At 44.8% G+C, this 9,919-nt stretch overlaps 1 protein-coding gene across 1 annotated transcript in view; it reads right to left on the reverse strand.

Annotated features, from left to right (window-relative positions):
* The window catches only part of LOC128411526 (cGMP-dependent protein kinase 1-like), a 35,668-nt gene extending 34,441 nt beyond the window's left edge, over positions 1 to 1,227 (reverse strand). Inside the window, exon 1 of the mRNA XM_053383911.1 lies at positions 1,112 to 1,227. The gene's annotated coding sequence lies outside the window, so the exon portion shown is untranslated. The remainder of the gene's footprint in view (positions 1 to 1,111) is intronic.
* Between the last annotated feature and the right edge of the window lie 8,692 nt (positions 1,228 to 9,919).

The following is a 9,919-nucleotide window of genomic DNA, read 5'->3' on the forward strand; positions in this document are numbered from 1 at the left end:
CTAGAAATCCCAAAACGGTGCACAGATCTCTCAGGCAACTGTTCCTTTTCCAACCTCCCTCTTCTTTCTTGTAGGGGAAATCACTCTGTTAGTTTCACCAGGGTTGCCACAAGACACCCAGAGGGCTCAGCATCAGTGGGTCGGACTACAGGACCCTTCAGATTTAGGATTCTCTTTTTCTCTGCTCCCTTCCTGAAATATACTCAGAGTCGCAAAGTGATTTCATGCTCTTTATTCAGCTCATAGTGGTGAGGAGGAATGAATGAAAGTCCCTTCAAAGTATCTGCTTTATATACATTATTTACACAATGGGCTGCACATGATTGGCTAATTCCGGAATTCTACTGTAAGCCAATCAGGTTGTGGATTCACTTCTATCTGGAGCATGATTGGGTAGTTCCTGCCAACCAATCATACTGCTGCATTGTTCTAGGACCAATCAGACTGCTGCATTCTGAATCCTATTGTTCTAGGACCAATCAGACTGCTGCAGTTTGGATCCTATTCAACTCAGTACATAGCATTTCCTCAAAGGGAGGGAGGCACCTGAGTTTTCTGGATCAGGCACAGAGATGTCTATGGCCGACCGAGATGCCCCTGGGCCTGTCTCTCAGCACACGCAGAGACGGCACACAGCAATGTCTGGTGAGTTTAATGCCAATTTCCCCCCTTTAAGAAGTAGCCAATGGACTATTATGTATGACTTTTGTGCAATGGCACTAGATGCTCAGGGTTACTTGAATATGCAAAGAGTTTCCAGTTTCAGATAACCGGACTTGAGCTTTTGACCAAGGATGCTCAAGGAATGAAGACTTAATTAACAGCTCACGGCTGATTTGATGGTGCAAAACTGTTTTGCTCCTTTTTGCTTTGGTTTTGTACATGAGCTGGACTTTGTGATAACAAACTTCCAATATAATAATGGTTGAACGTTTTGTATGTAATAAAGTTTTATAGTTGAAATTTAACTAGTATTTCTAATAGTTTCTAAAAATGAGAATTGTATTGGATACTTCATTTTATATAATCTTTAGAGAAGCTCTCAAGCCAAGTGAAAACTAATAAAAGTGTAAAAGGAAAAAAAAAAGCAATGTCTGGTGAGCTTTCCTACCTGAACAAAACTCTGGTCTTCAGGCTCTCCTGCAGATCCAGTTCATTTCCATGGGGCTTGCTTTTCCCCCTCAGATTTTGGGCATCTTGGGAGGCAGTTCTGGAATGGGGGGCGGGGAGGTGTGAGGTGTGCTTACATTTTTATTGTTGAGTAACTAAACTCTGTATAGTTAAAGCTATGGTTTTCCCAGTCGTGATGTATGGAAGTGAGAGCTGGACCATCAAGAAGGCTGATCGCCGAAGAATGGATGCTTTTGAATTCTGGTGCTGGAGGAGACTCTTGAGAGTCCCATGGACTGCAAGAAGATCCAACCTCTCCATTCTGAATGAAATCAGCCCTGAGTGCTCCCTGGAAGGACAGATCGTGAAGCTGAGGCTCCAAGACTTTGGCCACCTCATGAGAAGAGAAGACTCCCTGGAAAAGACCCTGATGTTGGGAAAGATGGAGGGCACAAGGAGAAGGGGACGACAGAGGACGAGATGGTCGGACAGTGTTCTCGAAGGAGGCAGTGGAAGACAGGAGGGCCTGGCGTGCTCTGGTCCAGGGGGTCATGAAGAGTCGGACACGACTAAAGGACTGAACAACAACAAACCCTATACAAAAATGAACATTAAAACAAAACAGAGAGGAGCAGGTGTGTGCCTAGAGGCTGGCGCAGTCACTGTGTCCACAGACAAGAAGATGCAGAACAGGAGCTTTTCTTCCACGGTTGAAGAGAGTTTTAAAAGGTGTTGATTGCCATCCTTTTCATTTCTGCAAGTTATGCAGCCGTGCCGCACAGAGCAGAAATCTAAATTAGCCGCCGCTCTCTTGGAGGAGAGGATCTTGCGGGTCAATTTTTCAGCAATTGCTCCTTGCCATAATTTCTGGTGCCAGGGAGCCAAAGTCAAGTAGGCAGCCACCCTCTCATTCTCCACTGAGACCTCCTGAGCATCAGAAAGTCTTGGGATTTAGCATCAGCCCTGACCCTTTCTGAGTTGCCGATTCCAAGAAACGGGATCTCATTCCTGTACGTTAACAACCCCTTTTTATTGCCAGGGTCTGTCTGCATAGCTAGTTGTTTGAATAAGTTAATAATAATAATAATAATAATAATAATAATAATAATAATAATGGCTAGTTGCTTGTTTGCATGCAACTATGGGAGCAGAGCTAAGCTCCTTTTTGCCCTTAAACACAATTTGATGGAGCCAGAAGACCAAAAAAACTGCACTTATTCTTTATTTTTATTTTATTTTAATTTCTATACCACTTAAAACCTTTAAGCGGTTTACAAAAGCATAAAGCATTAACATAAAGAGGTGTTTAAAACCATTCAAAATATTATTAAAATCAAATAATAATAATAATTTATTATTTCTTCCCTGCCCATCTGACTGGGTTGCCACTCTGGGCAACTTCCAGCATATATAAAAGCACAGTAAAACATTAACCCTGAAAAAGCTTCCCTATATAGGGCTGCCTTCAGATGTTTCCCAAATGTTATAAAAATATTATACCCAGAACAAACTTAGTTAATCTCTAAGGTGCTATTGGACAATTTTTTAGTTTATTTCGACTGCGTCAGACCAACATGGGTACCTGTTGTTGTTATTTAGACATTTAGTGGTGTCCGCCTCTTCGTGACCCCCTGGACCAGAGCATGCCAGGCCCTCCTGTCTTCCACTGCCTCCCGCAGTTTGGTCAGACTCATGTTAGTAGCTTCAAGAACACTGTCCCACCATCTTGTCCTCTGTCGTCCCCTTCTCCTTGTGCCCTCCATCTTTCCCAACATCAGGGTCTTTTCCAGGGAGTCTTCTCTTCTTAACATGGCTACCTACCTGAATCCTAAATGTTATATTACTCATCTCCTTAACATCTGATTGGAGGGCATTCCACAGGGTGGGCGCCACTACCGAGAAGGCCCACTACCGAGAAGATAAAACACGCGTATTATTATTATTATTATTATTATTATTATTATTATTATTATTTTATCTGTACCCTGCCCACCTGACTGCGTTGCCCCAACCACTCTGGGCTGCTTCTACATGTAACTTCTACATGTGTGGATAGACTTTTCTAAACAGAAAAGTTTTTAGCAGGTGCGGAAACAGTGAAGGCACCTGCTTGAGGTCAACAGGCAGGGAGTTCCCAAGTGCAGTTGCTGCGCTATCAGAAGATCCATTTCTTACAAGTGCAAAGTGGATCTGATGTTGTACCTGTTACCAGTGCCAGCTCAAAGCACTGGAGGGGGCTCGTGGGGAGTAAGGCGACCTCCCAAAGGCTATATAAACCGACCTTGAACTTGACTCAGCTGCAAATGGGAAGCCGGTGCAGATCTCTGAGCGCTGAGCTGCGTGCTGATTGGCTCTCTCTCCCATCAGCGATCCTGCTGCAGGTTTCTGCACTGACCGCAGCTCTTTTACCCAGTGCAAGGGAGGCCTCCCATAGGGTGCACTGCAGATTTATACTGTTTAGTATAAATAAATATTTTGCATCATTATTCCTGCACTGCAGCGGGTTGGGCTAGATGACCCTTGGAACCCCTTCTCTCATTTTTTCTCCGCCTGCTCTAGAGAGAGACAGCAGAGGCGGGCAGTTGGCGCATGACTGGCCTGAGCTGCTGGCCCTGCGACAGGCTGGCAAGGGAGAGAGAGAGCCTTCCCTGCGCCCTTTGGATAGGAACAAGGTCCCCTCGGGTCATGCAAAAGCCTCTGTGCCGAGATGCTGGAAAGTCGAGAGCTCCCCCTAGGGAGGAAAGAGAAGCAGCAGAGAGATCAGCTTCTGGCCATCGCATTTGCAGAAGACCCGCTGCAGCAGGAAATCCAGTTTTGTGTTTCCTGTGGCGATCCCTCGTAGCCAAGTAAGATGGTCTTAACAGTGAATCTGTAAGTGACTGTGGAGGCCAATTCTGGATCCACACGTCCTTCCACAGTGGGGACATTGGTTCCCGGGCAGGAGTTGATCACGGTGAGGGTTTGCCAAGCCTGCCTTCCTCTTAGCATGTTTCTCCCTTCCGTCCTGCGTTCGAGTGTCTTCTAAGCCCACGACACCTTTGGTAAAGGCTGTTCTCCAATTGGAGCACTCGCAGGCCAGTGTTTCCCCATTGTCGGTGTTTATACTACATTTTTTAAAAATTTGCCTTGAGACAGTCTTTAAACCTCTTTTGCTGACCACCAGCATTTATGCTTTCCATTTTTAAGTTTGGAGTAGAGTAGAGTAGCGGCATGAGGTTGACCAAACTGCGGGAGGCAGTGGGAGACAGGAGTGCCTGGCGTGCTCTGGTCCACGGGGTCACAAAGAGTCAGACACGACTAAACGACTAAACAACGACACTTGCTTTGGAAGACAATAATCATGCATCCACACAACATGACCAGTTCAACAAAGTTGATGTTGAAGAATCGTTGCTTCTTCCAGTACACTGGTATTAGTTCGCCTGTCTTCCCAAGTGATGTGTAAAAATTTTTGGAGACACTGTTGATGGAATCTTTTGAGGAGTTGGAGATGGTGTTTGTAACAATAGCTTTGAAAACAAGCATTTTGGTTCTGCAAATGTCCAGGACCACAAACACTCTGCACTTCATTCGGGAAAAAGCCACACTCACAGAGCTCAGGAGATGCTGGATTTTGGCATCAATGCTGTCCCTTGTGGAAAGATAACTGCCCAGGTAGGAGAAGCGATTGACATTTTCCAGCATTACACCACTGAGTTGGATTTGTGGCGCTGCAGAGGGGTTATTTTGTACTTGTTAGTGCAGCACTTTGGTTTTTTGGATGTTGAGCGATCAGCCAAGCTTTTTGTAAGCTTCTGTGAAGATATTTAGGATGGTTTAGAGGTCATCCTCTGAGCGTGCGCACACTACGTTGTCACCAGCATACTGAAGCTCTATGACAGAAGTTACGGTAACCTTACTCTTTGCTTTCAGCCTGCGCAGATTAAAGAGCTTTCCATCTGTTCGATATATGATTTCTACTCCTGAAGGGGGTTTCCCTTCGACAAAGTGTAGGATCATGGCAATGAACATAATGAATAGAGTAGGGGCAATAACACAACCCTGTTTAACACCTGATCCCACTCTCCCACTTTGTGAGCCACTGTTATCTGTGATTGTTGCTGTCATATTATCATGGAGGAGCCGAATGATGTTCACAAATTTATCTGGGCAGCCAGTTTTCAGAAGGACAGTCCACAGGGCATTACGATCTACAGTGTTGAAGGCCTTAGTCAGGTCAATAAACGCCATATACAGGGGTTGGTTTTGCTCTCTGCATTTTTATTGAAGCTGTCGAGCAGTGAAAATCATGTCCACTGTCCCCCTAGAAGGCCGAAAACCATTTTGGGATTCAGGAAGGGGCACCTCGGATATAGTTAAGAGATGGTTTGCTAAGATCCTTGCAAGTATTTTGCCGGGCTCAGTCAAAGTAGAAGAAGAAGAATAGAGAGATGCCTCAATAGTTTCTGCAATCAATTCTGACACCTTCGTTAACGGAGAACTCTGAGGGCTCCCTCGGACAAAAAACAAGGACACCAGCCAGGAAGACCAGAGCAAAACAGCAGCCAGTAGGCTTGGTCTTGATTGAAGACTGTGGCGACAGGACTCCCACCTGCCACCAGGTGGAACAAGATGGAAGCCCCCAACAAAAGAGCCCCCAAACCTTTATTAGCTGCTAATCCCCATGTTACACCCCCGCAAACTACATCACGGTTACATCGTGAAAGGGGAGGTCTGCTGGCAGTAATCTGAGCATCCTGGACCCTGCCCCATGGTTCCCCTTCCCTCCACCAAACACCCATCAAGTGGAACAAAAGAGAAATTTACCTTTCCCTGTTTCCCAGCCAAGTGAATCACACCCTTTTGTCTTCATCTGGGTTTGTTATTTCTGGAATGGCTACCTGGTATCAGGTATCAGGATGCCAGGAATTATCCCTCAGGCAGAGGGGCTGCTGAATAGCTGAGCTCACAGGTCTATAGGAATTTCTGAAGTTTGACTTCCGGGTTGGTGCCTCTGGGCAATGGCGGATTTCCTCTGACCGGGAGGAATCTGCTCCGTGGAAATTTGGGTCTGGCCGCTACGGCGAAAGCGGAGACCCGTTAAAATCACAGGCGGGAGAAGCCTGTGAGCGTGGGATTCAGTGGGCACCTTTTGCGCCTCCCCTACTCGTGGGGAAACCCGGTTTTGGGGATCCGGAGTGACGTGGGGTGAGCGGCGCGGTGCTTCGAATCGTCTGCTTCTTCCACGGAGCGAAGCCGCATAGCTGTTGCCGGAGAGCACTGACTTTTTCCTGTGGACAATTTGGACTCTAAAGTAATTACCTGTGAGTAGAGCTGATACGGGAGAATTGGATTTTAAACGTTTAATTTGGCATCGGAACGGGGAGGTTCAAAACAGGAAGTCCGCCTTCCCTATTTGTAAATAGACTGAGGCAAGGAGTCTCTAAGCTGAAGTCTTGGAAAGCCCTTTGTAAAAGATTAAATTTCCATCGGCAAAGAGTATAAAACCCCCCTTGGAGGCAGGAGAAGAGGGGGGGAAGTTGTGGACTAAGTATGCCTGCAGGAGAGAGTAAAGAGAGGTAAAGGACTGCCGCTCTGACCCTGGAAACGGGCTGCTAGTAGGACTGACGTTTTGGAATGTCCATTGACAGCACTTAGAACGTCCCTTGACAGCTAGCAAAATAAGAGAGATATATTGTTTCCACTGTCTCCGGCTGCTTCTAAAAAGGAGTAATAAAGTAACTGAAAACTGAAACTAACTTTGGATTGCGCTTAAAGGTGATATCGTTGATTATTATAAATAGAAACTGTTTCCCCCTAGTGGAAATTTCTGAAATTGGTTACTTTTTAAGAGCTGGGCTAGGGGAGTTTCCAGCTGCAAGATAAGAACTGTGTGACTCAGGGACTGACCTTGAATCTTTTAAGTATATGGCAAATGGAAAGGAAAGAGCAGATGAAATGTCAACAGAAGAGGCCTTAGTGGTCGCATTATTGAAAATAAATGATTCGCTGGAACAGCTTCATAAGAAAACAGATTTGATGAATGAAAGGCTGGTGAAAGTAAATGCTGCAAATATTAAAATCGACTTAATTGTAGAAAGTTTAAATAATCTGGGACAAAATGTGAACATCAACACAGAAGCCACCCAGAAATTGACACAGGAATCTACCTTAACATGGCAAACTGTGGATGAAGTCAGGGAAACCTTTGCTGCTGAATGTAAAACAACACAATTGGAGTGTGAGAGAGCCCCACACATTCAAAAGCAACTTGACGAATATAAGCTGACCCCACCAGAACTGGGGAAGGAAAGTTTGACAGAGCTTCAGGAGGAGACAGGATCAACATCGGCTGAGAAAGAGAGATTTTTGGGGGTCAGTAGGACCGCCAAAAATGTAAATTTACTTAAGGGTAACTGTGAAGGACGTTGGATTGAAGAGAAGGGGGATTGGGAAATATGGATAAATCTGAAGTTGTTATGGTCGGGCCGAGCTGTTGTGGTGGGGATGAGGGTTGCTGTGTTGCCGGGGATGTTGCCTTTGTATCAAAAAGTGCAGGTTTTGGATGGGAGGGATTGTTTCAGGAGGTGGCAGAGGGATGTTCCTGGATTTGTTTGGCAGGGCAGGAAGCCTCGAGTAAAACTTAAGATATTGACAGATGTTAAAGAAGGAGGTGGACCTGCCCTGCCAGACACCTAAACTTTGTTGTGAATCATCTGCTTTTTGCTGGCTGAGAGAATGGCTGTCTCTTAAAAGCACTGAAGTGTTGGATAATGGCAGATGAAGTCGATGGACTAGACGGAATTGGCAGAAGAGACTGGCAAGATCCGAGACCAGGGAGAAGAGTCGGTGGAAGAAGACTGGGAAAAGTTTAAAGACTATTTATAGAAATATTGTAAAATCAATGAATGTTAGAAGAATGTTGGAATGAAGTTATATGGCTTCAGTTGAAATGTTATAAGGAATTAAGTATAAATAGATTAATAGAGTATTAAAGGAAAATAAGGTTAAAATGTGTTAAGATAATTATAGGATAGAAAACAGGGGAAGATGGTAAGGAATTGCTGAAATAATTAATAGAAGTGGAACACAAAAAGGGAGGTGTGAGGAGGCCGTGGAAATATGGGAAAGAAAGATAAGATATTGGAAGTTTGTCCTTTTTCTTCTTTTTTTTCTTCTATCTTTTGATGTGTTTTTAAATTGTTTCTGTTTTGTTTTGTTAATTTTTATGTAGTGTTTGTGTATTATTGTTAGGATATTTCCGTTCCACCTTAAAAGGGAGCAGGATGTTTGTGTCACAGCCTGCGTATTTCCTGTTTCACAGGATGTTTCTGTTGTGTCTTTGCTTTCGTTCTCTTCTTCGTGCCTGAATGCTGAAGCAGGCAGTCATGTTTTTCTCTGTTCTGACTAACGCAGAATAAACTTATAAGTAATGCTCTCCTGCGTGCATCTTTTGCTGTGCATTATCTGCTGATAAGAGTGTGCACCAGCCCTGGAATGTGGCAAGCTATTTCCTGGAGCTCGTGTCGCTAATTGCTGATACTGCGTGTCTACGGGAGGAATTGATGGACGCTCCGGAGGCGACATGGGGCCATGATGGACTTTGTCTCCCTGGCAGTATCCCAACAATTATAATGTATTGTGTATTGTTTTTTCTTTGTTTTTTCTTCTGTAAGTGTTTAAATTGTTGTAAAAGCAATAAATATTATTTTTTTTAAAAAAAAGAATTTCTGAAGTTTGCCCAGTGAGCCAGTACAGAGATACATTGATCAGTGAATTGTTACATTTGGTACAAAGGCCCTTTGAATAGAGAGGAAGAAACTGCAATGAAGGGTTTGGGGGGACAAATCACAAAAGTGATTGTGCTGATTTTGGTAGTGGACTGCATGTGCAGGATATCTGCTGGAGGGGCAACCCCCCCCAACCTATACATAAATTCCTGCAACACCTTTCTCAAAGAGATTGATAATTTTGGCATCCCTAACGTCTGCTGGGATCTCCTCTCTCGCCCACATTTTTTTGATGAGCGTGTGAAGTTGTTGTGTAAGTTCAATTCCGCCCACTTTGAAGACTTCAGCAAGTATCCCATCAGGTCTGCTGGCTTTGTTGTTTTTCATTTGATGAATGTTGTTGTTTAGTCATTTAGTCATGTCCGCCTCTTCGTGACCCCCTGGACCAGAACATGCCAGGCCCTCCTGTCTTCCACTGCCTCCCACAGTTTGGTCAAACTCATGTTTGTAGCTTCGAGAACACTGTCCCACCATCTCATGCTCTGTCGCCCCCTTCTCCTTGGGCCCTCCATCTTTCCCAACATCAGGGTCTTTTCCAGGGAGTCTTCTCTTCTCATGAGGTGGCCAAAGTCTTGGAGCCTCAGCTTCAGGATCTGTCCTTCCAGTGAGCACTCAGGGCTGATTTCCTTCAGAATGGAGAGGTTGGATCTTCTTGCAGTCCATGGGACTCTCAAGCGTCTCCTCCAGCACCAGAATTCAAAAGCATCCACTCTTCGGCAATCAGCCTTCTTTATGGTCCAGCTCTCACTTCCATACATCACTACTGGGAAAACCATAGCTTTAACTATACGCATTTGCTGAATAGCTGTGCACAACTGTTGCAGGAAACCCCCCCCCCCAATCATTCAGTTTGTACAAACACGTCACACACACACACTCACACATGACATACGTGATGTTCTGTTATAAATTCATAGTAAATCAACCATACATTGGATTTACACCGGTCCACTTTTATTTTACTCCATGAAGGAAGGACAATCAAAGGGGGATGGTTTAATACAGGACGGCCATAATCCCTTCACCATCCCAGCACATAC

The sequence above is a fragment of the Podarcis raffonei genome, chromosome 3 (assembly GCF_027172205.1).
Source record: "Podarcis raffonei isolate rPodRaf1 chromosome 3, rPodRaf1.pri, whole genome shotgun sequence".
NCBI lineage: Eukaryota > Metazoa > Chordata > Lepidosauria > Squamata > Lacertidae > Podarcis > Podarcis raffonei.